Below are 27,975 nucleotides of genomic sequence, written 5' to 3' on the forward strand. Positions count from 1 at the left end.
AGCCCCACTCTCATACCCTCTCTCTAAACCATCAGTTGGGTAAGCATCAGATCAAACAGGAAAGCAGAAGCAACCTGCATCTCTGGGCCTTTGTCACTGCTTCGGGTCCTGGGATATCTGTGCTTTTTGGAGTTCCGTGCTGTGGCATCACCATGGTTCTGCGTGCCCACAGCTATCCCTGGCTACTGGTGCAGGAGCCCCGCCTCTGCTCTTGGTGTCAGAAACCAGCCTGGCCCAGCGGCCTGGCTTTGCTGACTCACGGGGCCTGACACCTGGCAGAGTAGACCTGTGTGCCGACCCCAGAAATTAACGAGGAGACCGATTTGCTGCCGGAAAGACCTGCGCCTTTGGGTACCAGGAAGAGAAGACAGGCTCAGAGAGATCTGAATGTCCCTCTAATCACACCAGTTAGCATTTGACAGCATCAGCCTTTCCATCATTAGGCCAACTTACATAGTTTTATATGCAAGCTGTAAAACGGATTCAAGTCTGAAGCCTGAAGCAAGTCCTTTATCACAAGATCTCTGCCTCCCTGGAACATCACTGGTTTCCAAACTTGCAGGGAAGTAGAGTGGTTGGGGCGGTGGGGAGCCACTGAGCAGTTTAAAGCTAATTTAAAAAACAGAAAGATAGCAAAATGTGTCTCTTTACAAAAATGTGACTTCATTTATACAATGACCTAGTCCACCATCTGCTGCAAGCTCACTCACTGTGGTCCTTGTTCCTTGATTCCCACAGTCCCTTAGTCCTCTAGCAGAATAAGAAAATCAGAACCTTCCAGGGCTGCAGTCTTGTGTTCCAGGACCTTTAAGATGTCGTAGTAAAATACAATTAATTACTAACTCTGACAATCAGTGTTTAAATAGGACAAAAAACACAGGTGGAAAAAAACAGGAATATTTTTAGGTCCAGAATTAGCCACCAAACTATCTCAGCAAATGCTTTAATATATTTGTTTTCTATCTGGTTTGAATGTTTTGTCACTCAATACTCACAAAAATTCGACTCTGCTTGGTAAAGAATTACACGACTTCAAGTATTCCTGAATGTAACAATAATTTTTTCTCTTTGTGTGTACTAAGTCACTTCAGTCGTGTCAGACTCTCTGTGACATAATGGACCACAGCCCACCAGGCTCTTTGTCCACAGGATCCTCCAGGCAAGAGTACTGGAGCGGGTTGCCACGCCCTCCTCCAGGGGATCCTCCTGACCCAGGGATCGAACCCAAGTCTCTTATGTTTCCTGCATTGGCAGACAGGTTCTTTACCAGTAGTGCCACCTGGGAAGCCCCTTCTCTCTTCAGTACTGGACAAATCCAAGATGGACGGAGATTCAGAAGTGTATTTTGTTTGTTTTGTTTTTTAATAGGAATGGAATTCAAACAGCGAGGTTGGGAAGTAGGGGCTAGGGAGTTAGCCAAGGAGTTGAAGAGACTGGGTGTTCATTTGAGCACCTCATGGGGTCTGGAGCATCATCTGGGGTTCCTGTGATACCATGGAGGCATGAGAATGTGCACGCGTGCCACCCTTTCTTCAAGCCCTGATGTGTTGCAGCTGCTCAGGGGTTGAGCTGGGGTGCAAACCCACCTGTCAGGAGGCTGGGGGACTGACTCCGGGTGGGCAGCATAGGGTAGCAGAGGGAACAGAGGAGTCAGGAGACCCGGGTTCTAACCCAGCTTGGAAAACTCTGAACTGAGGGATTTGGAATGCCTTATGTCCATTCTCTGAGCTTCCTGAATCTAGGATGTCCACTTGGGATAATAATCCTTGGACAGGTCTTCTCTCTTGGCTGCTACGAGAGCCCAGTGAATGTAACAGGGATTTATAAATGGTACATCCTTCAATAACAAAAAGGTATTAAATTAATAACACTGGTGGCTCAGTGGTAAAGGACCCACCTGTGATGCAGGAGATGGGAGTTTGATTCCTGGGTCAGCAAGATCCCTGAAGGAGGAAATGGCAACCCACTTCAGTATTTTGCTGGAGAAATCTCATTGACAGAGGCGCCTGGTGAGCTACAGGTCATGGGTTCACAGAGTCGGGCATGACTGAGTGACTAAACAATCACAACGCTTAAATACTGAGGCAGCCTCACAAGGTAGTTTTGGGGGTACAGATGGAGACAGCATTTTGACATCAAATTTCATTGTGAGGAAGTTATTCCCTGCTCAGGGTCCTTTCAATTCTTATTTACTTCCAGGAGAAAGTCTCAGTTTGATGCCAACACACCGTTAACATCCCTTAAACTCTGGTTCATCTCCCTTATTAACAAAGAAGCAAGATGTCTTAGGGTTAAAGCTTTCTGCAGACAGTGCTATCTAGACAGGAGTCAGATGGCATTCCCAGTCTCCATCAGGAAGCCGATGCTGCAGACAGTTACCAGGATCTCAGGCTGCTCATCCGGGGCTGGGTCAATCCATGTTTCCTGATTTTGAAGACAGAGTGTGTATCTGGAGTCAAAGATCATTTGCCCCTGAGGTTGCAAACTGACTGTCCACAGACTGTGTTCAACCCACAGATGTGTCTGTTTGACCTCAACAGGGCACTGCTAGTTCTATTTTTTTTAATGAGTTGCTAATTAGATGTGAAATTAGGATATTTCACATAAAAATCTAGATCTGGGGCTTTTTTAAATAATTAGAAATGCTAACAATGCCTGGTCTGTTTTTCTGCGTGGTAACCATGTATCGGGGTTACATTTTGGTAACACACCATTCCTTGTTTGCCAGGATTCCTGCCACTGCTCTGGTTGCTTAAATTCCCTTATTTTTCCCAAGCGGTTTAACTGACTATCCTTGAGTCAACCCAACTCTCCCATTTATAGGTGGGCAAACTTAGACCTTGAGAGTTGGTGGGCTGACAGGTATTCAGTGACTGACCCAAGGCCAGCTGGCTGGTAAAGCGGAAGGGCAAAGACGGTGGTGGGCTACTCTCCTGCCTGACTTCACACTCTTCCCAAAACACTCCTCAGCTTCTTTCATAAATAGGCTTCAAAACAACTGCAGGGCATTCTGAATTGCTCTTCTGAGGTCTCTCCTCCCCTCCCCTCACTTCACTTTTAGCCTGAACAGCTGTTTCATGTCCCACAGCAGAACAGAGGATTTCACAAAAAAGGAATGGGATAGCACAGTTCCATTACCATAGTCTAAAGAAGGATTTTTTTTTTTAAATTGGAGGACAATTGCTCTACAAAGTTTTGTTAGTTTCTGCTATACAACAACATGAATCAGTTACAAGTATACATATAAACCCTCCCTCTTGATAAGAAGGAAATTTTAGAAATTTACACATAACTTCATTCTAAAGGAGGGATAGCATATGAAGGGTAGTAGAGAAAATGCAAAGATAAAACCACTTAAGTGCTGGGAAAATGTTGGCAACAATCCCCCAATATCACAGTTTTCATCTCATCTACATACCAGGCTCCTCGTCTCGAATCTTTCAGTTTACTGTTTATTATTCCTATAAATAATTCATTTTAAAGCTTTCAAGGAAAATTTTTTTTTTGCGTCCCCAGTTCCTGACCTTTGTGAAGTCACCATCTTGGCCTCCACATGAAAGGCAAGGACTTTAACAAGATTGCATATAAAAATGGTGCAGGAAAGGGGGTGAGAGATTTTGGCACGCCAAAGCCTTCCCAAGAGGGATGGCCTTGAAAGCCAGGCTCAACAATTGCTTCAGTGATCAATGCTAGAACTCAGATGTCCCAGCACCAACTGGCGTCAGCCAATGTCATAAGACTATGTCCAAATACACAGAACGATGTCTGCTTCAGATTGGAGGGAGGTGATCTTGCTTTCCCAGGACCTCTGAGCTTAGACCAGGTTTCACTTGTGAATCTATAAGAATCAGCAGGTTCAAGAGGTGGGGATACACTCTATAACTACCACAGCGCCACAGATCACAGCAGTCCTGGAAAATCCATGTGTCCTTTCTCCAGCAACACAAAGCAGTGGTGAAGGAATATCTTTATCACAGGGCACTGGACATTTCGACTCACCTCTTCTGGACCCTCCCAGTTCCACACTGGAATCCCACCTCTTCGCCCTCCATCACTCCCCAAAGCTCCAGATTTCCTTGATGAATTCAAGGCTGAGCCCTGGGATCTCATCAGCTAGCTGGCGATGTGGATGGAATGATTCTCCCTCCACATTACATGCAAGTCAGGGCTCCCTCTGGACAGCAAGGAACAAATGAAGTGCAAGAGAGAATTATGCTTCTTTCATTTATCTGTTTTCCTAACATTTACTGGGTGTCTCTGCCATGCTAGTTGTAGTGGTGAAGGACTGAAGAGACACTCACAAGAATCTTCTCTTTTGGAGGAGAGACTGGTGAAACAGTAGTTTAAGGAAGGAGACAGGTGTTATCAAATATAAGGTGGGGGCAGGAGAATGAATGTATGTGGAATGAGGAATGGGGAGGAAGTGACATTAGGGGCAGATGAGAAAGATCAGGGAGATCAAACACAAATCAGACAGAAGATTGAACATGTATCAGTTGGAGAAATGGCCTAAGATAAAGCCTGGAAGCAAGTGTAATCAGGGAATTAGAAGCAGCTCCATATAAATAGAGAACAGAGGCCAGGTGAATAAAGATCTAAAAATGCCTGGTAATGCATTTCACTTATTCTATGTTTGATGGAAACATAAAGAAACCTTATAAACAGGGGGATGGCAGGCAGAATTTAGGGAATACCATTTGTCCTGCCAGGTAGGAAACAGAAGGAGAAATCCAGGCAGATGGCAATGCTCCAAAGTCACAATAATGATAAATAACAACCTCAAAGAGAACTTCCAAAACACAGAGCTGGCCTCAGATCCACCATAAACATCTCTGTGGATGAGAAACAGAATAAAAACAAGCTAAGAAACAGACTGAAGCTACAGGCCCCTGGATCCCCAGTCCAAAGCAGGCCGGAGCATTCAGAATTTATACAGGGAATAAAGTTCAATTTGCTTAATGTGAAGCAAGGCTGAAGATTTCAGTTAGGCTCCCTGCTGGGAGTCAAGTTGGAGTTTGAGCTCCCCTGTTAATAAGAAGAGATGGAAAATTAACTACTGCTGTGACCACTGTCTGGGGCTACAGCCACTTGAAAAAAGAGACCAGTGTATGCAGACCCAGCCTTGTAGCCAGGAATCAAGGTGATCCAAGCCATAAGCTCCCTGAAGTAATAGCATCAAAATATTCCCAGTGTCCATGGAGCAGCGATCTCAAATGGTTGACATAAAACATAGTTCTGGATAGCAGACCCAGAATCCACTGGAGGAAAACATTATAAATCTTCTAGAAAAGGGAGGAAATACATCAGAAGAAAACAAAACTCTTTCTGTGTAAGATTACCCTGCAAAGCAAAATTACAAAACTCATGAAGAAGCTATTAATAATCTTAAAAAAGAAAGCACACCATCCAAACAGCAAAACCTAAACCAAATGAAAATTAAAAATAACATCGAACCATATAAAAATCAGAAATCAAAACAATGATCATGAGATAAACAAATTACACAGAGTACATTTTTTTAATCTAATAAAAGTACAAGTAATGTTATAATCATCAAAGGGACAATAAAGAACAAAAATTACCAAGAATAGGTAAAATGGGAGCAGGAATACTGAAGAGGAGAAAGAATCTAAGAAAAATGTGTAATTGAAAAATATGATTTAAATAATTTAAAAAAACTCAGATGATAAATCAATATCACAATAGCTGAGTAAGGAAAAGAAACAAAGAGAGAAATAAATCATTATAAGATTGCCTTGTCTACAGACAAATGTCTGTTGCATTTCTATACACTAACAACAAAAGATCAAAAAGAGAAATTAAAGAAACAATCCCATTTGCCATCACATAAACAAACAAACAAACAACCTAGGAGACAAAAGACTTGTACTCCAATAATTATAGTATGCAATAAAATAAATTGAGGATGATACAGAAAGATGGAAAGATGCACCGTGTTCTTAGATTGGAAGAATCAATATTGTTAAAATGACTATACTACCTAAAGCGATCTACAGATTCAGTGATTCAGTGCAATTTCTATCAAATTATCAAGGGCATTTGATAGAACAGAAAAGTTTTAAATTTGTATGGAAACACAACAGACTCCAAATAACCAAAGCAATTTTGAGAAAGAAAAATGGAGTTGGAAGAATCAGGCTCCTCAAATTCAAACTATACTACAAAGCTTCAGTAATCAAGACAGTATGGTATTGGTATAAAACAGACATACAGATCAATGGAACAACATAGAAAGTGCAGAAATAAACCCATGTACCCATAAATTCAATAAATTTATGGAAAAAGAGGCAAGAATATACAATAGAGAAAAGACAATCTCCTCAATAAGTGGTGCTAGGAAAACTGGATAGGTACATGTTAAAGAATGAAATAAGAACATTCTATAATGCCATATACAAACTAAGCTCAAAATGGATTAAAGACCTAAATGTAAGACTGGATACTATAAAACTCCTAGAGGGAAACATAGGCAAAACCCTCTTTGACATAAATCACAGCAATATCTTTTTAGATTCATCTCCTAGATTAATGGAAATAAAAACAAAAAATAAACAAGTGGGACCTAATTAAACTTAAAACTTTTGCACAGCAAAGGAAACCATGAACAAAATAAAAAGACAACCTATAGAATGGGAGAAAATATTTGCAAACAATGGGACTGACAAGCAATTAATTTCCAAAATATGCAAACAGCTCATACAGCTAAATATCAAAACAAACCAAAAACAAATAACCCAATCAAAAAAATGGGCAGAAGACCTAAATAGATATTTCTTCAGAGACATACAGATGCCCAATAAGCACATGAAAAAAATGTTCAACATTGCTAATTATTAGAGAAATGCAGATCAAAACTACAATGAGGTATCACATCACTCTGGTAGAATGGCCATCATCTACAAGGAATAAACATTGGAGAGGGTATGTAGAAAAGGGTATCCTCCTACACTGTTGGTGGGAATATAAATAGGTACAGCCGATATGCAGAACTGTATGGAAGTTCCTATACTCCAAGTAATACAACACTTTAGTGATAAGAGTCTAATCTCAAACTCACTTGACCCCAGAGCTTGCATTTTTAACCACTATACTGAATGGCCTCTCTATGATAGAATGCTAGAAATATTTCCTTGAAAAAATTCTGGAGGAAGCCAAGGAGGCCTGGTGTCACCCCTACTGTTCAACATTATCCAAGAGCCCTGGCTAATGCAATAAGAAAAATAAACAAATGATTTTTAAAATAGATTAAAAGACATAAAATGGATCTCCACTTGCAGAAAATATCATTAGAAAAATCCAAGAAAATTACAGAGAAAATATTAGAAAAGATAAGAGGATTCTGCAAGTTATAAGATCAACTCACAAATTCATTAGTGTTCTCAGAAAACCACCCTATCAATTATAAAATATAGTGGAAATTTAAGATAATTTCATAATAGCAAGCAAAACTTCAGGGCTCCTATAAATACTTCTAATAAAAATGTAAATAAACTTTTAGGGAAAAAACATTTAAGACATTTTTAAAGGACATAAAAGATAGCCTGAATAAATATTTATGGAAGAGAGGATTCAGCTTTAAACAGGCCTCTGTTCCACCACAAAGATGATTTATACATTTGTTGTACTTACAATTAAAATCTCAGTAAGGTTTTCATCGAAATTGACAGGCCAAAGCTCATACTGTTCCTATAGAAGCATAAAGAAATAAGAAAATTTTGAAGAATAACAAAGATTACCAAAATCAAATATCAAGATTTATTCTATTATAAATAAACAGAAAAAAGATGGACTATTCAATAAATGGTACAAGGACAACTGATTTTCCATATGGAGACAAAAAAAATAATAAACTACTTAATTTTATTGTTTATTTATTTATTTTACATTAAATAAATGTCATGTGCATCGAAGATCACAACATGAGAAGTAAAACCTTTATAAGAAAATGTTTGAAAAATAACTGTTTGATCTCAGAATCAAGAATTCATTGAGCAAATAGTAAAGCTTAAATCAAACAAAGCAAAATGCTTGACTACAGTGAAACTAAAAATGTTTTACATGCTAAAGACACAACAAAAATGCAAACAAGTGTCACAGACTCGGAGAAGTTATTTGCAAATTTTAAATTATTAATATGAAGTCCGCATAGGGTAAATATTTCTACAAAACAATAAGACACTAAAAATGCAAGACAAAAAAACAGTAACTACATGATAGAGAAAACTCCCAGCAGCCAGTTTCTGAGTCATGTCCGACTCATTGCAACTCCATGGATTGCAGCTGCCAGGCTACCCTGTCCATGGGATTTCCCAGGCAAGAATACTGCACTGGATAACCATTTCCTTCTCCAGGGAATCTTCCCAACCCAGGGGTCAAATCTGAGTCTCCTGCATTGGCAGGTGGATTCTTTACCAGTATAAGTACCTAAAAAGATAATTATGCTCACTAACAAAAGCAAATTAGAATATAATAAGTAAGAAAAATATTCTCACTAGCAAATACATATTTAGGAAATGAGATACTCTGTCAGATTCATCAGATTGTTAAATATCTGACAATATTAACTACTAGTAAGGATGTAGGGAAACAGAAACTCTTGACTCTCCATAACGTGCAGCTGAGAAGGTAAACTGGCACAACATTTTGGAAACCAATTTGTTTGATAACATGTCCGATTACAGTCGCCATGGACTGTAGCCCACCAGGCTCCTCTGCCCATGGAATTTTCCAGGCAAGAATACTGGAGTGGGTAGCCTTTCCCTTCTGTAGGGGATCTTCCCAACCCAAGGATCGAATCCAGGTTTCCTGCATCACAGGCAGATTCTTTACCATCTGAGCCACCAGGGAAGCCCTGATATCATCTAGTAAATATAAATATGGGCATATTATATAACTTGGAAAGTCCATATGTAAGTATACACTCCACAGGGCTTTACACAAATATGCACAAGGAGATGTGTGCAAGGATCCCTACTGTAAGACTATCTGTAATCAGGTACCGTTGAAACCAACTAGATGAACACCAACAAATGGAAAAGTGGAAAAACTAAATTTATGGGATATTTCCACAAGGGTACACCATAGAGCAGTTTCAAAATGAATAAATTTTATCTACACATAACAACATGACTAATTCTCAAGACACAAGGCTGCCCTGGAAAAAAATACAACTTACCAAAGGATATGTGTAGTGTGATACAATTTATGCCAAGTTTAAATGTATGGGAAGCATTTCTTTATATATTGCTTTTATGAATGCATATGTGTAATTTTTAAAGTTTCTAATCCTAAGTGAACTAAAATATAATTCATTATATCATGTGATACTTTTGCATTTGCTTGTGTTATTTTATAATACAAAAACCTTTTTATAAATTAATTAGAGGAGGTAAAGATCTAGGCAGGGGAAACAATGAGGTCATTCAAGATTTTAGGTGAAGCACAGTGGTAGTTTGGACCATGATGGATAGGTGATGGATGGTGGGAGTGTGGGGATGGGTGCCACATCTCAGGAAACATTGCAAACCAAGGCGGAGAGCAGAAAATGCCATCCCCAAACTTTGGGCTCAAGGTCACACTGACAACAATAGTCATTGTATAAGGTCTGATGGAACCTTATACATTCTGTTCCTCCCTCCATCAAAACCAGGGAAATAAAAGCTCAACAAACATTATTATCAATTTAAAAACATGTCCTGGGCTTTACTGAGAGTTTTGTAGGAATTTGGTCAGAAGAGGAAATTTACTCTCCAGGTAACAGCAGGCAGACAAATAGCTTCTGAGTGGGTACAAATCAGTGCTTTGCTTTTGAAAGGAGGCAATAGTTACAAGGGATCCACAGGCCAGGAATGTAGAGCAGCTTACTTGGAAGGGCTCATGAAAATATACAACATATTCAACTCGAAAGATGAAAGGAGCCTTAAAGTACCAAAATCTTGGCTTTCCAAGAGGTCATTGGATCCATTGCTCAGCCTTTAAGCAAATATTTAATAGATCAATGGATGAACCATTCTTATTAGATGTTAATGGTTCCCTTTAACAATTTCACAAAAGCAGTCCAGGCTCAAATAGACTTGTATTCAAATTCTTGATTTCCATTTATGAACTATGTCGCTCTGAGCAAGTTATGACATGTTCCTAAGCCTTAGTTTTCTCATTTGTAAAATGGGAATAATATAAAAGCATCCAGTAAATTAAAATTCCTTAAATGCTAGTTGCCTTAGTTACCATTGCCTCTATTCCAAGTAGAAAAGAGCTAAATCCAAAGAAGAGCCAATCTGTTATCTTCCTTTGGCAGTTCTCTGTCCAGTATATTCTCACTGCCCTAAATCTTCTGAATATTTGGTTGCATCTGGAAGAGACAAAAGTTGAGCAAAGGCTACTGCTAACTGATTCTACTTTCAAGGTCAGTCTGAACCGGAAACCAGGGCACAGGACCACCTCTGCAGTATTTTCTGATACTCCACATAGAAACAGTGGCTCCACGATTTTCTAGTGGATTGATTCAAAGCCAAAAGTCTTGGTTTTATCCATAAGTCAATACCATATGTCTAAATTCTTAACAGAACTTTTGAAGATTATTGCAGCTTGTTGGGTTCATCCTTTCACTTTTTCAAATTAAATATTTAACGTGCATTTGTGTAGCCAACTGTAAACCTCCTCTCTGCATTAATTATTTGCAGACATTGAGGCTAGGAGTTAGGGGGTGGAAGGCACTGGAAAAATCAGTACCACTTGTTTTACATCAGGATGTAGTTTAATGCACATATTTACAAGTATGTGACCTCAATATAAAAGCCTGACTTTACCTAAAATGTTAAAATGTTCCTTGACACCTTTGAAACTGGAATGAAATTCAAAGCATCCTAGAAATGCGAAAGAAGTCAGTCACGTGACCCGAGGGGAGCAAATACTTTCCATATGCCAGGCACTTTGCTTGGAACTTTACATGTATTATCTTATTAATTCTCATCCCCCCATTAAGACATCTCTATTATCATTGTCCACAGTTTACAGACGAAAAGTCCTAAGGATAAGAGTGTTTGAATTGAGTTGTCTAAGGTCATGCAGCTGATGAGTAGCAGAGCCTAATAGAAAAGGCTAGTGGTTCTGACTCAAGAGCCCAAGTTCCTTTCTCTACTAGAACTTCCATAAGAGTGGATAGGGAGGCATGAGATGAGCATTCACACAGAACGGAAGAGTCACCAGTGATATTCTAGTGGCTGGGCTATCCCCACAACAACCTCAGAAGGAGGGCAGTATAATTATCATTATCCCCATTTTATAAGTGAATAAAGTGAGGTTTGCCCAAGATAACCCAGCCAATAAGGGAAGAACCAGAATTCTAATGCAGGGCTCTTAGCCACTCTATGGAGAAAGTGCAGCATGCGGCAAAGTTATCTCCATATGCACGGTTACTTTCTGGTATTTATCTGTCCCACTGAGAGCAGTACCTTTGGCTAAGCAGTGACACTCTAAATTGTAAGGAAAGTGAAGGCTGCAGGCATTCAGTCCAGGTAGAACCCAAGACTCAGAGGATGGAGCAGTCAAAGGATCAATCAGTGGTGACGCTGACACAGGCATCCAGGTCGCTGGGCTCCAGTCCCAGGCTTTCTCCAATGCCCTATTCATGCTTCTGCTAACTCAGGCAGATGCCTGAGGCTCCATAGTCCTGGGGAGGAGGATCAAAGGGCAGCAGTCTGCTGCTCTCGGCAGAAATATACCCTAATGGAAACCATTTCACAGGCTGGGGCAGTGGAAGCCTTCCCTCTTCACCACACTTTAGCTCTGGGCACAGTCTATGACTCATCTGGAGAATCTGGGTGTGTCTCTTCCACAAAGCCAGGGTATCCTGGTCAGAACCCCGGGCAAAAGATGAAATCAGGGGTCTCCCCTACTCCCAGGATAGAGAACGTGGCTATCAAGAAGTACTGAAAGCCCCCTTGAACATTCCTTTGTAGTCACCAGCAGAGAATGGACAAGACATTTCTTGGCATTTTTTTTTTTTAACTGAACCGTTTCAATCATGAGAAAGTAGCAGCTTCAGAGATGGAGTATTTGAAATCGTAGGGAAAGAGTGAGTTTTTAAGCCAGACCCATTTACACTCAAACCCTATTTCCGTCTCTTATAAAATAAACAAGTAATCTAACATATGCCACCCTCAGCTTCCTCATTTATACAACAGACATAAAAAATGCCTCTCATGCAGAGGCTTCCTAAGTGGCGCAGTGGTAAAGAATCTGCCTGCCAATGCAGGAGATGCAAGACTTAGGTTCTATCCTTGAGTTGGGAAGATCTCCTGGAGGAGGAAATGGCAACCCACTTCAGTATTCTTGCCTGGAAAATTCCACAGACAGAAGAGACTGGCAGGCCACAGTCCAAGGCGTTGGAGAGCATCGGATATGAGTGAACACGAACATGTGTACATGTGCAGAGTCACAGTGGGGATTCAATTTTAAGAGTATGAAAAGTTTCTAGCAGAGAAAAGGTATACAGCAGGTGCTTAATAAATGTTGCAATTGTGTGTCCTCTTGATAAGGTTGAACCAAAGCCAAAGGAAACTGGAGGATATAGTAGGCTGTATGGCAAAAAGGATTAAGCTCAGGATCTTGAGATGAGGATAGTTTTACAGGGTCCTTAAGAAAGGGGGCAGGAGTGTCAGAGTCAGGGGAAAGCGACTGAAAGATGCTATACCACTGGCTTTGATGATGTATGAAAGTCAAGGAAAGTCGGTGATTGCCAGAATGTAGAAAATACAAAAAAATTAAAAATGAGCTTTTCTCTAGAGGCTTCAGAAAAAACATTGCCAGCTGACACCTTGATTTTAATTCTGTAAAACTGATTTTGGACTTCTGACCTCCAGGACTATAAGATAATAAATTTATGTTTTGTTTTGTTTTTTCTTTTAAGTCACAAAGTTTGTGCTAAGTTGTTTTGTTCAATCGCTAAGTCGTGTCCAACTCTTTGAAATCCCATGAACCGTAGCACGCCAGCTTCCTCTGTCCTCTGCTATCTCCTAAATGTATGTCCATTGAGTCAGTGATACTATCTAACCATCTCTTCCTTTGCCACCCCCTTCTCCTGTCCTCAGTCTTTCCCAGCATCGGGATCTTTTCTAGTAAGTCAGTTCTTTCCATCAGGTGGCCACAGTATTGGAGCTTTAGCTTCATCAACAATCCTTCCAATGTAAACTGTTACATCACCAATAAGAAACTAATACAGAAGGATATATCACAAGCACAATAGTCACCCCAGTATTGAGGGCTTACCTGTAGGTGTACCCCTATGTCTCAGGGTCCAACATCTGGGAATGTATATGAGGTTGTAGATTCGTCAATGGATAAACAATAATGATTCTTAACTACTCTCCACCATCAATTCTCAATAACCTAGGCTTTAACCAGGTGGCTTAGTGGTAGAGAATCTGCCTGCCAATGCAGGAGACACAAGAGATGTGGGTTCAATCCCTAAGTTGGGAAGATTCCCTGGAGTAGGAAATGGCAACCCACTCCAGTATTCTTGCCTGGAAAATTTCATGGACAGAGGCGGGTCCATGGAGTCGCAGAGAGTCAGAGACGACCGAGCACGCATGCAGTGTCATTCAGCACCATACTTTGAACAGGCTCAGGAACAAGCTCACCCAGTCTCTCTTTGAAATATTCTGTGAGCAAACAGTTTTAGGAAAACAACTTGAGTGCCACAGGCTCCTGGCCCCCTTGGTGAGAGCCCTGCTTCTCTCTCTGCCCCTCCTGTGGTCAACATCGTGGCCTACAAGCCCTGCCAGAGACTGAGCTCTGGAACCAGAGGGAGGAGAAATCTTTTGAGCAAATTGCCAAATTTGGTGCCTGTTCCCGAAGCTGCACGGCTTCTTCCCTGCATCTTGCACTTTTCCATAAATAGGACTTTTGCTCTAGACATCATTGCCCTCCCCATACTCTCTCATGCAGCCAGACTGATTAGAAACAAATCATGACACATCCCCTCTCACCTTTGCCTCATCTTTCTCTGCTCACCCACCAACCTCCTCCTCCCATCAGAATGTGTTCCTCTTCCTCTGGTTAAGAACTGCAGCACCATCCATGGATAACAGCTGATACAGAGAAGTCATGGACAGCAGCTGATACAAAGAGGTGCTTGGTAGGGAAGGGTATCACTGACTCTACTTGCCAGAAATATATGAATCCCAGTCCTGGCCTCTGCAAAACACTCTGTTAAGTAAGGATAGGTGTGTTCCCCTCATAAGGACCCTCTGGATGCCTTATGTACTGGTCAAAATGAGTGTGAATAGTCAGGTTTCAGGATTTTCCCTGAGGGTCTGCTTTGCATGAAAAAGGATACTGTTCATTTTCAGATGTCCCCCATGGCCATTTCCTACAGTGTTCTGATTTCTCTCTTTTTTTTTAATTTATTTTTATTGGAGTACAGTTGTTTTACAATGTTACATGAGCTTCTACTGCACAGACAAGTGAATCAGCTGCACATATACATATATGTGCATATATGTATAAAAATCCTTTTCTTTTTTTTGGATTTTATTCCCATTTAAGTCACCACAGAGTGCTCTCATTTCTGATTATACAGGAATCAGATGGCCCAGGATGAACAGTTTTTTGTTTTGTTTTTTTTTTAATGTTATTTATTATTTATTTATTTGACCACTCTGGGTCCTAGCTGTGGCATGTTCCCTGACCAGGGATAGAACCCCGAGCCCCCTGCATTGCGAGCTCAGAGTCTTAGCCACTGGACCACCGAGGAAATCCTGAACAGTGTCTTTGGTAGATGATCTTGAGGCAGGAAGCAGCAAGTTTAGACACTGTGTTTGAGAATCGGTCTTCCTTTCCCACTGGCCAAGTCCTTCAAGTGAAACAATACTGGCAGTAGCAACATCAGAACCTTTCTTTGTGTTGGTGGAGGAAACATCATTTTCAGAACCCGGTATTTCTGCAAACTCAAGTACTGAGGCACTAGAAGGGTCTCAAAAAATTGCACCTTCTTCCTCATCCAGGCTCCAAACCAGTTGAGAAATGGGACAGAAGAATAAGGAAGAGGAAGCATCTCCTTATTCATCACCTTTGTTATGTGTACACTTGATATCGGAGAATGTGGCTTCTACTAATGATAAACAAGGATTAGACAGAACCTACCAAGTCATAGGAACCCTGGACGAGAGTGTCTCTCCCTCCATCCCTAAAAGGGCAAAGTAGAAAATACAGTCCCTATGGGCAACCCATGCTGGATGAGAAAGGATGGACCAGATGCAGAAATATGTGGGCCCAGTTCCTGGCTCCAAAGACACCAAGTGGATGAGCCCCCCCCAGCACCCCCGCCAGGGTCAGGGTGAGTATGGGAGCACAGAGAGCCAGAGCATCACATCAGTAACCAGTGACTCATTATTACCAGTAACCAGCAACTCATTATTACCAGTAACTAGTAACACAGTAACCAGTAACTCATTATTACCAGTAACCAGCACCAAAACTACTACCCCACTTTGAAGCATTGCCCCACTGTAGCAGGTTGTGTTTCCAGAATACCCACTGCCCCTCTCTACTGGGCCCATCCCTCTGAGAGTATTCTCTTTCCTGGAGCCCTAAGACCTGCTTCAGTCAACAAGATGTGAGTTGAAATGATCTGAGCCATTTCTCCCCAGAGCCACTGCACGCCTCTGCCATCTGTCCTTTTCTTCTGCCATAGACCGTCATGTCTCTGCGACCGACATCAGCCTTGGTCCCAGAATAAAGAGAGAACAGAGCAGAGCTGTTACTGCTCACCACGGACACAAGTCTGAATGAGAAATAAATATGTGTGTTTGGAGTCAATAGAATTTGAGAAACAATTGTTATCTCAGCCTAACTTATCTTAGAGATACACACAAGACCCTCCTTCCACACACCCCCACAGTAGCCAGCAATTTCCCCTTCTCTCCGGATCTCTGTCCTTTTCATCTATTCATCCATTTCCTGAGTGCTAACTGAGCACCAAGCCCTGGGAGAGGCATCGGAGCTGCAATAATGAATAAGACATTGCCTAGTGGGGAAGCCAGTCGTGTCAAGAAATAACTCAAATGGAAAGTGGTGAGTGCTATGCTAGAGGGATGTGCAAAGAGCCAAGAGGGCCAGAGGAGGAGGGATGATTCAGACCAGCTGAGGGGACCAGGACAAGCCCCAAGCAATCTTTGCAGGAGTCTGCACTCCAGGGGCCTCCCCTAAAGAATGGCTGATGCAACAGGCATATCACCTAATTGTCTCTATTCTCTGCAACACAGACCCAGCTGAAAATGCGATTAAGACCTTGGGTGAATTGCCTAATAACTTCAAGATGAAGGTTAAATTCCAAGAAACATGATAGAATTCAGAGACAAGAGGGAGTCATTCCATCCTGCCCAGGAGATCTTTGGGGAGGAGGCTGAGCCTCACAGGAGCAGTGAAAGGTGGGTTGAAATCTTCCCAGGGAGAGTTGAGGGCAGGTCACTTTGGCCGAAGGAAGAGAATGTGTGAAGAACCAAAGGCTGGAGAATAAACTCTATTCCAGAGATGGTGCGTGGAGCAGGCAGGCAGGACTCAGGAGGGGAGCAGAGGAGGAGAAGAATAGAGGGGGCCGTGGAGCTGACGACTGCGAGACCAGGGCCTACCGGTGACAGGAGCCGCTGAGGCTTTCTACCTACGGAAGTGGCACCCTAGAAACGTCATTTGAGAATAACGGGGAAGTGACCCTGGCATGGAGGAGGACAGAATGGAAGGGCCAACTAGAGATGGGACAACTAATTAGGAGGCTGCTTAAGTGTTCTGGGCAAGAAGTGAGGAGCCCTGAGCTGGGGTGGAGGGAGCCAGAAGGAGAGGATGGAATTAAAGGGACAGGATCATGAAGGGAGGACCCATGACTGACGGTGTAGGGGTGCTGAGAAGTCATGGAAGACGGCCCCCAAGGAGACACCAGAGTGATTTCTTAAGTGATGAACAAAACTCAGATAAATGGTAGGGAGAAAGGAAGGCAGTGTAAGGAAGTACAGCACTTCAGGGTGACCAGACACGTTTAATTAAGTAGAGGTTTCCCATGGAGGTACCACTGAAGATGAGGCCAGCAAGCTGAAAACAGTAACTCATTTATACGAACCCTTGGCCATTCTTCTTTTAATCATTTTAAGGGTTTTATCAAGAGCACCCATTTTACAGATGACATTGTATGCAGACTGGCTACATAATTTGTAGGGCCTGGCACAAAATTAAAACAAAGGTCTTCTTCAAAAAGTTTTAATAATTCAAGACAGTGACAGCAGAACAGTGAGCCTGTGACTGCACAGGTCACACAGCCGTGAAAGCAGGCCTGGGGCCGTGACTGCCCCAGGTCCACGGCTGGAAGTCAAATTGCTCTCCAAGCCCTCGGAGAAAGGGATTAACATGGAGACTCCAGCCACCTGGGTCCCTGAGTCACTACAACGCACAGAGCCCCTAATGTCAACGACAGACAAGCATCTTATTGTTTTGAGACCTCTAAGACCCCACGGTCTTTCCTCCACATGTATATTTTCCAACTGGAGGTCATGACCTGTTAGGAAGTCCTGGAACCAAATCACAAGCCGAATTTTATAGATGAAGTAAATGAACAAATAAAATATAACAGAAACTGCTCTCGGGTATTACGCACTGCAGTGGCATTTTCCATGAAACCTCTTTCAGTACATTTGTAAGTTCAGAGTCACAATATAAAATGTACTTCTTGCTATGGATCATTGTCAAAACATTTTAAAAGCCACTGCTCTACATCATGCTTTTCAGCACAGGAAAGGAAAATAAGTCTACTCACATCACCCCGACTTGGAGACTCATCATTCCTTTCAAAATTAGCTAAATGGGAGGAAACTTGGGTTCGTTTATGGCCAACAGGGTTAATGCTTTGGACTTTACAGTTTCCCAGATAAGAAGCATTCTAGATTTTATCTAATATGAAACTCAAACATTGCAATGTGCCCCTTTAACTCCACAAATCTCTCACCTCCTCCATCCTAACTGTTATTCTCCCTTAAAAGAACCATGAAGTCATCGTTTCGGATGCAGGCAACAAAACTTCATTGTCTTTTGACACAAGTCGACAAATTCCGGGCACAGATGTGCCTACTGGGGCAATTCTAAAAGGCAGGCAAGAAGCCAGGATGTCACCAGCACTGGGCCTGGTGCCAGCCCTCTTCCTTTCTTCAGACCCTGATGGGGCTGAGCCCCTCAGAAATGAGTCATCAAGAAGTGCCAGCATCTGTCCTCAGAGAAAGACCCATTTGCCCAGGGTAAAATGTCTGCCTGTGATTCTTCTACTCGGCTGTGCCAGAAGCTGTCAATCTAGTTTCTCCCTGCTGCAACTGTGGGGCCAAACTACCCACTTAGGACCACAACAGCTTAAGGAAAGAACCGAAAATAGCTTCTCCTCAACTGCTTGCTGAAAACTTTCCCAGATGAGAGCTACAATGGCCGTGTGGGGTGCACATCTGGGTTTTGAGTGTGGAAAGAATCTGCCTGCAATGCAGGAGACCTGCGTTCGATCCTTGGGTCAGGAAGAGCCCCTGGAGAAGGAAATGGCAACCCACTCCAGTATTCTTGCCTAGAGAATCCCATGGTCAGAGAAGCCTGGCGGGCTACAGTCCATGGGGGTGCGAATGAGCTGGACACGACTGAGTGCCTAACACACACACATTCTCCCTAGATGGTGCCTGCTGAGCAAACTGAGGCAAGAAAGACATTATTAATCATTGACTAATCTTCACAGGGACAAGGACGATATTTGTTCATCCTCTGTGCCCGTGTCTTAGCATAGTGCCTGGTACACAGTAACTAGTATTTGTTGAATAAATGCTAAAGCCCCTTGAAAAGAATTCTCTGATGCCTAAAGGGTTGCAAATGATTCCTTTGGCTCAGAAACTATTGCTTTCCTAAGTACAAGTGATTAAATACATTTTCCTTTTTTATCTTGGCTGCTAGGAAGTCAAAGCCCTCAGTGAGGCTCAAATATTCCAATCCTGGGGACACATGGGGTTTGCATATGTGTATCTTCTCTTCCCTTGGTCTTGATTTCCTGCATTTTTAACCATTTTTAAAAACTGAAGTATATAGTTGATTTACAGTATTATGTTAGTTTCAGGAGCCCAGAAAAGTGATTCAGTTATACCTATATGTGTGTATATGTATATATGTTTTTTTCAAATTCTTTTCTATTATAGATTATTACAAGATATTGAATATATTAATAGTTGTCTGTACTCTACAGTAGGTTCTTGTTGTTTATCTATTCTATATATAGTAATGTGTATCTGTCTAAAACTCCTAGTGTATCTCTCCTCTCACCCTCCACTATCCTCTTAGTAACCATAAATTTGTCTGTAAGTCTATTTTGTAAATAAGTTCATTTGTGTTTTATTTTAGATTTCATATATAAGTGATATCATATATTTCTCTGGCTGATAGTTCTCTAATATCATATATCTTTCTCTGGCTGACTTCACTTAGTTTGATAATTTGTAGGTCCATCCATGGTGCTGCAAATGACACTATTTAAGTTCTTTTTTATGACTGAGTAGTATTCCATTGTGTATATGAACCACATCTTCTTTATCCATTCATCTGTTGATGGACAGTTAGGCTGTCTCCATGTCTTGGCTATGGCAGATAGCGCTATTATGAAAATAGGGGTGTGTGCATCCTTTCTAATTAGAATTTTCTCCAGATAGGTGCCCAGGAATGGGATTGAATGTGATCATTTCAGTGGAACTGAATAATATGGTAACTCTGGTTTAGTTTTTTAAAGAACCTCCATACTGTTCTCCATAGTGACTGAACCAATTTACATTCCCATCAACAGTATAGAAGGATTTCCTTTCCTCCACACCCCTCTCCAGTATTTATAAATAGACTTTATTGTAGACTTTTATTTTTTTATGTAAATTTATTGTAGGACTTTTAAATTTAATAATGGCCATTCTGACTGGTCTGAGTGGCCAGTACTCACTGTAGTTTTGATTTGCATTTCTCTAATAATTATCAGTATTGAGCATCCTTTCAGGTGCCTGATGACCATCTGTATGACTTCTTTGAAAAATGTATATTCGGGTCTTCTCAGTTTTGATTTGGTTATTTTTCTTGCTTTGTCTTAGACTGTAAGACAGTCTAAGTGTTAGACTGTAAGAGCTGTTTGTATATTTTGGAAATTAATCCCTTGTCAGTAGCATCATTTGCAAACTATTTCTCCCAGTCCATAGTTCGTCTCTGAATTTGTTTATTGATATCTTGCATTTACTCACCCTTTGTCAAGATGGGTTTTTGCCATCTTATTCCATGGTAAAGCATACCATATGATACTACTATGGAATATCACTGTAAATTGTCTTGTTAACATTCAATACAATAAGGTGCATTGAGTTCTTTGAGGAAAGCAATGAAGGCAAATACCTACTTCTTAGGTCTCTAAAGACCTTTCAACTTCAAGGCATGACAATGGAATAGATTAGCTGCCATGGGGGTCAGAAGTCCAGGGGCATATGTCCACGCTGCAGGGCTTGGGCAGGTCACTCCTTAAACCCTAGACTCCTCCTCACTAACAAATGAGAGGAACTCTATTGTGCTTAATACACAAGGCTGCTGAAATACTGTGTGACAGCCCTTTGCTGTCTGAAAAGCACACATACACACACACACACATATGCATTCACACACATATGCATTAATATATGACTATGATCAAGGGGGAAAGCTTCGATGAGATCATATTTGATTTTAGGACTGGCTCATAGATGAATTTTCAAGTGAGTCAAGTTTTCCATTGTTATATTCCTTCTCTCCAGCCTCTCCTCCTGGGACTCACTCAGAAAGTTGCTCAACACTATGAGGCTCCGAGACCCCCACTGGGGCACATATCCATTTTGCTTCCAATTCTCCTTCATCAAAAACTATCAGTTCTGTGAAAGATTTCTCTTAAGTCTCCAAAGTTCTACGGATGATAAACTCACTTAATAAATTAATCAAAGCTAAAGATAACTGATACTGTAGAAAAGTAATTCAATAATTAATGTCACAGGATGATGGCCCAGATGAGAAAGGCCCAAAGAGGTGGTACGTAAGGGTACAAAGGCTTCCAATGGGAGACTTAAGCTGAGCTCAGAAGGGCAGTAGGAGTTATTGAAGTGAGAGAGAAGAAGGAAAAAATGTCTGTGAGCAAAAGAAAACAATATATCTTGAAAGCTGAAGGATGGATGCTAACTTTGGCTTATATGTACCCAGCTGGTCCTAAACCACCCTAACGTGGGTACTTATGAGAGCCCCAGAGATCCTGCAGGATGAGACTATCGCAAGGAGCTGTCTGGTCACACTGGGAAACTTCACATAGGGAGCATGACAAGGGGGGGACTGAGCTCATTGTACATATCACAACCCATGGCTGCAGGAACAGGCAGAACTTACCACTGCAAAGAGCTGGAGGGAAAGCTCAGGACTCAGGCAGTGCCTCTTTCCTCTGAAATCCAGCACTTGTTAACCCTCTGCCAGAAGGACGACAGGGAAACAGCTCCCCACATCATCAGCCTGGATCAGGGCAATCTGGCCAGCAAGGCAGATGCTCATCCCTCCCTACAAGTCTGTGAGAATGAGACTTGCATCTATTATGCACCAAGGGGTGTGCTGTGGATGTGTGTGCACGCTCACTCTGTCGTGTCTGACTCTTTGTGACCCTGTGGATGTAACCCACCAGGCTCCTCTGTCCATGGGATTTTCCAGGCAAGCATATGGGAGTGGGTCGCCATTTCCTACTCTGGGGGGATCTTACCTGGGCATCAGGGAAGACCTCTCAGAGAAGGACTAACTGAGCTGTCTCCTGACTGCTTATAGAAACTCCACATCACCAAGGACTGGGTGACCTTCCTTCCTCCCATGGAAGCTCCCATGACTCTGCCAGAATCTCCAACAAGTTCTTTAACCCTTCTTGGAAGATATTTTGACCACGTGACCCAGGAATCACTGTCTGCTGTGTTTGTGTTCTGCTCAAAATTCATAAGGCTTCCCAGGTGGCACCGTGGCAAAGAATCTGCCTGTCAATGAAGGAGATGTGGGTTCTATCCCTGGGTCAGAAAGATCCCTGGAGAAGGAAATGACAACCCACCCTGATATTCTTGCCTGGGAAATCCCATAAACAGAGGAGTTTGGCGGGCTATTGTCCATAGCGTCGCAAATAGCCGGACACAGCTGAGCGCGCGCACGCGCGCACACACACACACACACACACACACACACACACACACACACACACACACAATTCATAGGCTGAAATCTTAACCTCCAAGGTGATGGTCTTGGGAGGTGAGGCCCCTTTGCAAGTGAAGCCCTCATGAAGGAGATGTGTGTCCTTATCAAAGAAATCCCAAAGTGTTCTCCTGTCCCTTCCAGAGTATAAGGACACAGAAGACAACCATCTAGGAACAGGGAAGCGGGTTCCCAGCTGACATGAAATCTGCCAGCTCTTCCATCTTGGGATTCCGAGGCTCCAGAGCCACGAGAAATAAAAGTTTGCTGTTTAAGTCATCCAGTCTTTAGTGTTCTGGTTATAGATATTCAGACACTGTCTGTGACCCTGGCATCCTCGGGGCTCCAGAGCGCTGCCATCAATCTTCCTGTCTTACAGCCTCAAATAAACAATATACTGTGGCCAAGGGTCAGGATGTCCACTTTTCTTCATCTCTCACACCACTAGGCACGTACAAAGTGCTCTAAGTGTGTTTGTTTGTCTGAAAAGAATTGGCTCCCTCTGATTAGTCATTCCCTGTCTGCGTTTGTCAGGAAAAGTGAAGTGTCAAGGGTCAACATCTTTCTATCAGTGGAAAGATCCTCATAGGTGTTGGCATCAAAAAGGTCACAGGTTAAATTCCAGCCCTACCCCTTACCCTCAGGTGACTCTGGGTGAGTTACCTGAAGTCTCTAAGTTTCACTTTTCTTGTATTCAGCATTACGAAAATAGCCCATTTTGCAGTGCTGTGGTAAGGATTGAAGGCGGTAATAACCAGAGATTACTGAACATGGTAGGTTTTCAATGAGTATCTAATAATAATTGAAGCAGAAGTGAACTGATTTCTTGGTACCAGGCAGTTGACTAAAGCATTTACATAAAATGATCTCATTTAATCCTCCCAGTAAAGACCAGGATGCCCATTTAACAGGAGGGAAAACTGAGGTTAGTTAAAGCTGACACTAGGAGGGAAAACAGGAGATCTCATCCTACCGGTGGCACACACTGGTCTCTGTGGAGCTGCACTCTAAGCGTGCATCCAAACCTGAGCTGTTATCATGAGCCTGAGCCCCTCACACGGCCTCCACTTCTCCTAGACTGGTGACTGTCCGGATTATGCAGAGTTATAGATTTACGCAAGGTCACACTGCAGACCACTGGTCACCGTGCCGTGTTGAGAAATGCATTCTGGTAAAAGGGCATTCTGAACACCGCGGTTGGGCAACAGGGCCCAGTGCCTCTGCTTTTTTTTTTTTTTTTTTTTGGTAACTGGAAATGATGTGTAATTGGAATTCATGGAAAGTCTCAACAATGCTGACACCATTCATTTTCTGTTGCCGGTGACAGAGCTTTTCCATTAAGACCCACGAGAGACGGAGAATAACAAAAGCCCCACATGTCCCAGCACCCGGCCCAGAAAGTCCATCCCCAGGAAGGTTCAGAGGTGTCAGAAGACACATTTGGTCTCTGCGGTTGGCTTGAGAATAAAGTGATGTGTGGTCTGGTTTTTGTCTCAGCACATTCCTTCAGAGTATAGAATCTGTGGGTCACGCTCTGGAGGGTATCTGGACTTTGTCACTGCCCCCAGGATCTATGCCAGTCTGGACCAGCCGTCAGAGTTAGAGAATCTCAGAATTAAAGTGCAGCTTAGCCATCCAAACTGATAGAATGAAGATGGGCAATACAATATTATTGTTACCAAAATTGACAAAGGTTTCCTTCTATTACAGAGCCTTGGGGAAGGACCTTGCTTTCATTCTCTCATTGAGTAATCATGACACCCTCATAGAATGCAAAATATCTCAATTTTAGACGTGAAAATAATGAGGTGTAATGATTTGCCCAACAATTCTAAGAGTGATGTGACACTTCTTAGCCAGTGCTTCTAACTCCCCACCTTTTCGGTAGATAATATCCATTAACTGGTATGTTTTAATCCCCCTCTGTCTCTTTAGAGTCCTCCTCTGGCAGGGTGGGTGTTGGGTGAAAGGCACAGGCAGACACATTTTGGGAGAATCCATTCCTTACCAAGCACTGGGTCAATTACTTATTATAAACATTAGTCATTAGTCACAGTCATGTCTGACTCTTGGTGACTCTTTAGACGATAGCCTGCCAGGTTCCTCAGTCCATGGGATTTTCCAGGCAAGAATAGTGGAACGGGTTGCCATTTCCTTCTCCACGGCATCTTCCCGACTCAGGAATCGAACCCATTTCTCCTGAGTCTCCTGCATTGCAGCTGGATTCTTTACCCACCGAGACTTAGGGGAAGCCCATCTTCCAAACTATTCCTCACAGGACCACATATGAGCATGCTCTTCTTATAGATAAGGACACGGATGCTCGTTAAGGGTAAGTGACTGGTCCAGAGGACATGTCTGTAAGCAGGAGCAGCCAAACGTCTTGGACTCCATGCCTGTGCCCTTCCTACTATACAGGAGAGCAAGCTCACAAGACCATAAAGCAAAATCACAAACTAGATCAAGGGCTTGGGTGATTCACTAATTAGGTGATATAGCCTAGAAAAATGTGGCAGTCTATTTCTGTCTGCCAGAAGCTAATACCAGGAAATGAATAACAATGTGGGAAAAAGCAAAGGTCAGAAAACCTGCTGATCTTCCTGAACCTCCACATAGCTTTAGATGGGAGAAAGGGCTGAGCCTGTTTGAACTGAGCCTTTGATTAATCGGTTGCTTCATTCCATCACTCATCTTTATTGCTGGCTTGCTTTGTGTCTGGCACCATATTAGGCCTAAAGATGTAAGAATCTTCAGAACACAGTGTCTGGCCCAAAGTAGGAACTCATGCACTACTTAAGGAAGGAAAGAAGTGAGGGAAAGAGAAAATTAATGAGATTTCATCCCTGTCTTCAAAGAACTCAGAGTCTAATAACACTGTGTTTCTAGAAAAGAAACATAACACATAATAGGGACTCCAATCATTAGATGTCAGTTGTGATGCAGGCTGTGAAGACAGAAGAAAAAGACAGATGTCATGCAGGGCTCCCCAGAGTGACTTTCAAGTTGAGCTCTGGAAGACACATTTTAGTTGAACCTAAGTCATAATTTACAAGCATAAAGAGGGTCTAGACAGAAGTATGCAAAGGCTCAAGGCACTGGGATCTCTTCAAGAGTTTGAGGATCCCAGAGAAAATGCATACACAATTGTGAATCTATGTGTGGAATGCATAGGACAGCATTGTTGGAGTCAGGAAGAGATGTGTTAAGAGATGATGCTGGAGAGACGGACAGAGTCTAGGTTTTTAAAAATATGGAAAATCTAAACAATGTGAATTTCTTGGAAGAGCTGAAAGTCACGAAAATATTCTTAGCAGGAGCAAAATGTCTTTAGATTCGTCTGCTGCATATAGAAAGGATTGGAGCAGTTGGGAGCAGAGAGACAGGAGTCTACAGTCATAAGCCAAGTGGGAAATGTTGACGACCTAAGTTAAGCGATTTCTGTGTCAGAAGCTTCATGTTCTCAATTGGACAACTGGAGATTGCTCAGAATATTCTGAAGGCTTAAGTATAGATTCTGATGCTAGAATTAATCATTTACTTGCCATAATTGTTCCTTTGTGGAAGCAACTGTAATTTTCTCAAATATAATTAAAAAAACAAAAATTCCTTGCACATGTACATTCTCAGTTGCTAAATTGTGTCCGACTCTTTGTGACCCCATGGACTGTAGCCAGCCAGGCTCCTCTGTCCATGCGATTTCCCAGGCAAGAATACTGGAGCAGGTTGCCACTTCCTACTCCAAGGGATCTTCCCAACCCAGCGATCGGACCTGCATCTCCTACATTACACTTACATAAATATTTTAAGTGGTAATGTGTTCCCACTTATGTCCAGATAAGTCTGTTATTCAGTAGGTGTTTAATAAATACAGGCTTTCGCTAGATTTCCCAAATAGTTTTTTGAGATAAGCAGGAAAGTTGTAATCTGCATCTTCCTTTTACAAATGGGAAAACTGAGGCTTGGAGAAGTTAATGAGAACCTGAGGGCCCAAGAAAATTCTAGCGCTAGGAATGAAGTTAGGTGTTAGCTAGGTGGTCTTAGCTAGGTGTTCTATGTACGTCCATGCTGGAGTCTAAGGGGATAATTTTGGCACCCACAAACAGGACCCTGAGTTTGTGAGTACCTTAATAACGGTCAATCTTAAAGCTGGTTGTATAGAGAGGATTTTAAAGGAGGATTTGAATCCCAGGTGAGAAGCAGGAGAAAGGCAAGGAAGCTTAAGACACCTTAAAAGAAAGGAAAGGAAAGTGAAGTCGCTCAGTCGTATCCGACTCTTTGCAACCCCATGGACTGTAGCCTACCACGCTCCTCTGTCCATGGGATTTTCCAGGCAAGAACTGGAGTGGGCTGCCATTGCCTTCTCCAGAGGATCTTCCCGACCCAGAGATTGAACCTGGGTCTCCCGCACTGTAGGCAGACACTTTACCGTCTGAGCCACCAGCGAAGTAAAAAACCTAAGACGGTCTCTCCTCCAAAGCTCAATCTTAACCTGGCTCTTCGTGTGCTAAATCCATATTTGTGCATGTTTATTTCCACTGACAACAATCGAATGTCTGGTCATTGTCCCTGTGCCTGGCTCACTTCCACTGGCTTCCGCAGACTCCAAGCCCCACACATGCCACCAGGTCTATCCTCACAGCTGGCACTTGCTGAGCTGGTGCTGGCAGCCAAAAAGAAGAAAAAATCTATGGCTGATTCATATCAATGTATGACAAAACCCACTGAAATGTTGTGAAGTAATTAGCCTCCAACTAATAAAAAAAAAAAAAAGAAAAAAATCTCAGGAGTCTGGGCCACCAGCTGCTCTATGCTGGGATAAGAGCAATAGGAAAGATGGTGAAATCTCTTTCTACCTCCTGAAAAGCCACATCCTGCTGGGATCTTCTTAGCTCTGGATATAGTCTTCTTCTTTCAGTCTCCCTTTCTGGACCAGGTAGTGAAGAAGTCAGTGTCCTGGCTCCTTCAGCTCATCCCTAGCCCACGGCTCTCCCACACTAAGAGAGCTTGACAGCTGGCCTCTAAGGAATGAGAAGTTGGGAGAGGCAGAACAGAGCCACAAAGAGCATGGTTAGACCCTGCCCTTAGACAATATTACTGAACATCCACTTTGTGCTTCTCAGTGGAGGATCGTACACCCTAACAGCGTTAATTTTGTTAGAGACATGTGACTTAGTTTGGCATGGGCGAACTGACATGTGTCACTTCTAAGAAGCAGCTTCTAAGGGCCCGTGTGTGGTTGCCTCATTCTCTGCTCCTGCTGTCCATTCTCCAGAGAGATGCTGCTCACTTGGCTTAAGTCCCAGGCTGTGGTTGAAGTGGGCCAAAACCACAGCTGAGGACGATGTCCACCTACCATCATGGAGAAATAAACTCTGTGGTTATGCACTGAGATTTAGGGGCCATTTGTTACCTAAGCACCACCTACACTATCCTGACTATCTCTGACTCTCTTTTTGCCCTTCTTCTCCAACTCACTAAAGTGGGCCATGTGCTTCCTCTCTGGATTCCCTGAAAGAGTTCCATATGTGCCCCTATTTCCTAACATGTGCCATAGCATTTGTTGACTATCCATCCACCAGCCCCCAGTCTCAGTCTTGATCTGTACTTAAACAGTTAGTAACATATGGACCCCATTTAATAAATGCTTATTGAAATAAACTGAATTTATTTATCTGAATTTAT

The 27,975-nt window shown here is 42.4% G+C and overlaps 1 protein-coding gene across 1 annotated transcript in view; it reads right to left on the reverse strand.

Annotated features, from left to right (window-relative positions):
* Positions 1 to 27,975, reverse strand: part of LOC133071060 (10 kDa heat shock protein, mitochondrial-like) — a 93,324-nt gene that overhangs the window by 19,630 nt on the left and 45,719 nt on the right. The window contains exon 4 of the mRNA XM_061163326.1: positions 7,651 to 7,707. The gene's annotated coding sequence lies outside the window, so the exon portion shown is untranslated. The remainder of the gene's footprint in view (positions 1 to 7,650; positions 7,708 to 27,975) is intronic.

Source organism: Dama dama, chromosome 16, assembly GCF_033118175.1.
Source record: "Dama dama isolate Ldn47 chromosome 16, ASM3311817v1, whole genome shotgun sequence".
Taxonomy (NCBI): domain Eukaryota; kingdom Metazoa; phylum Chordata; class Mammalia; order Artiodactyla; family Cervidae; genus Dama; species Dama dama.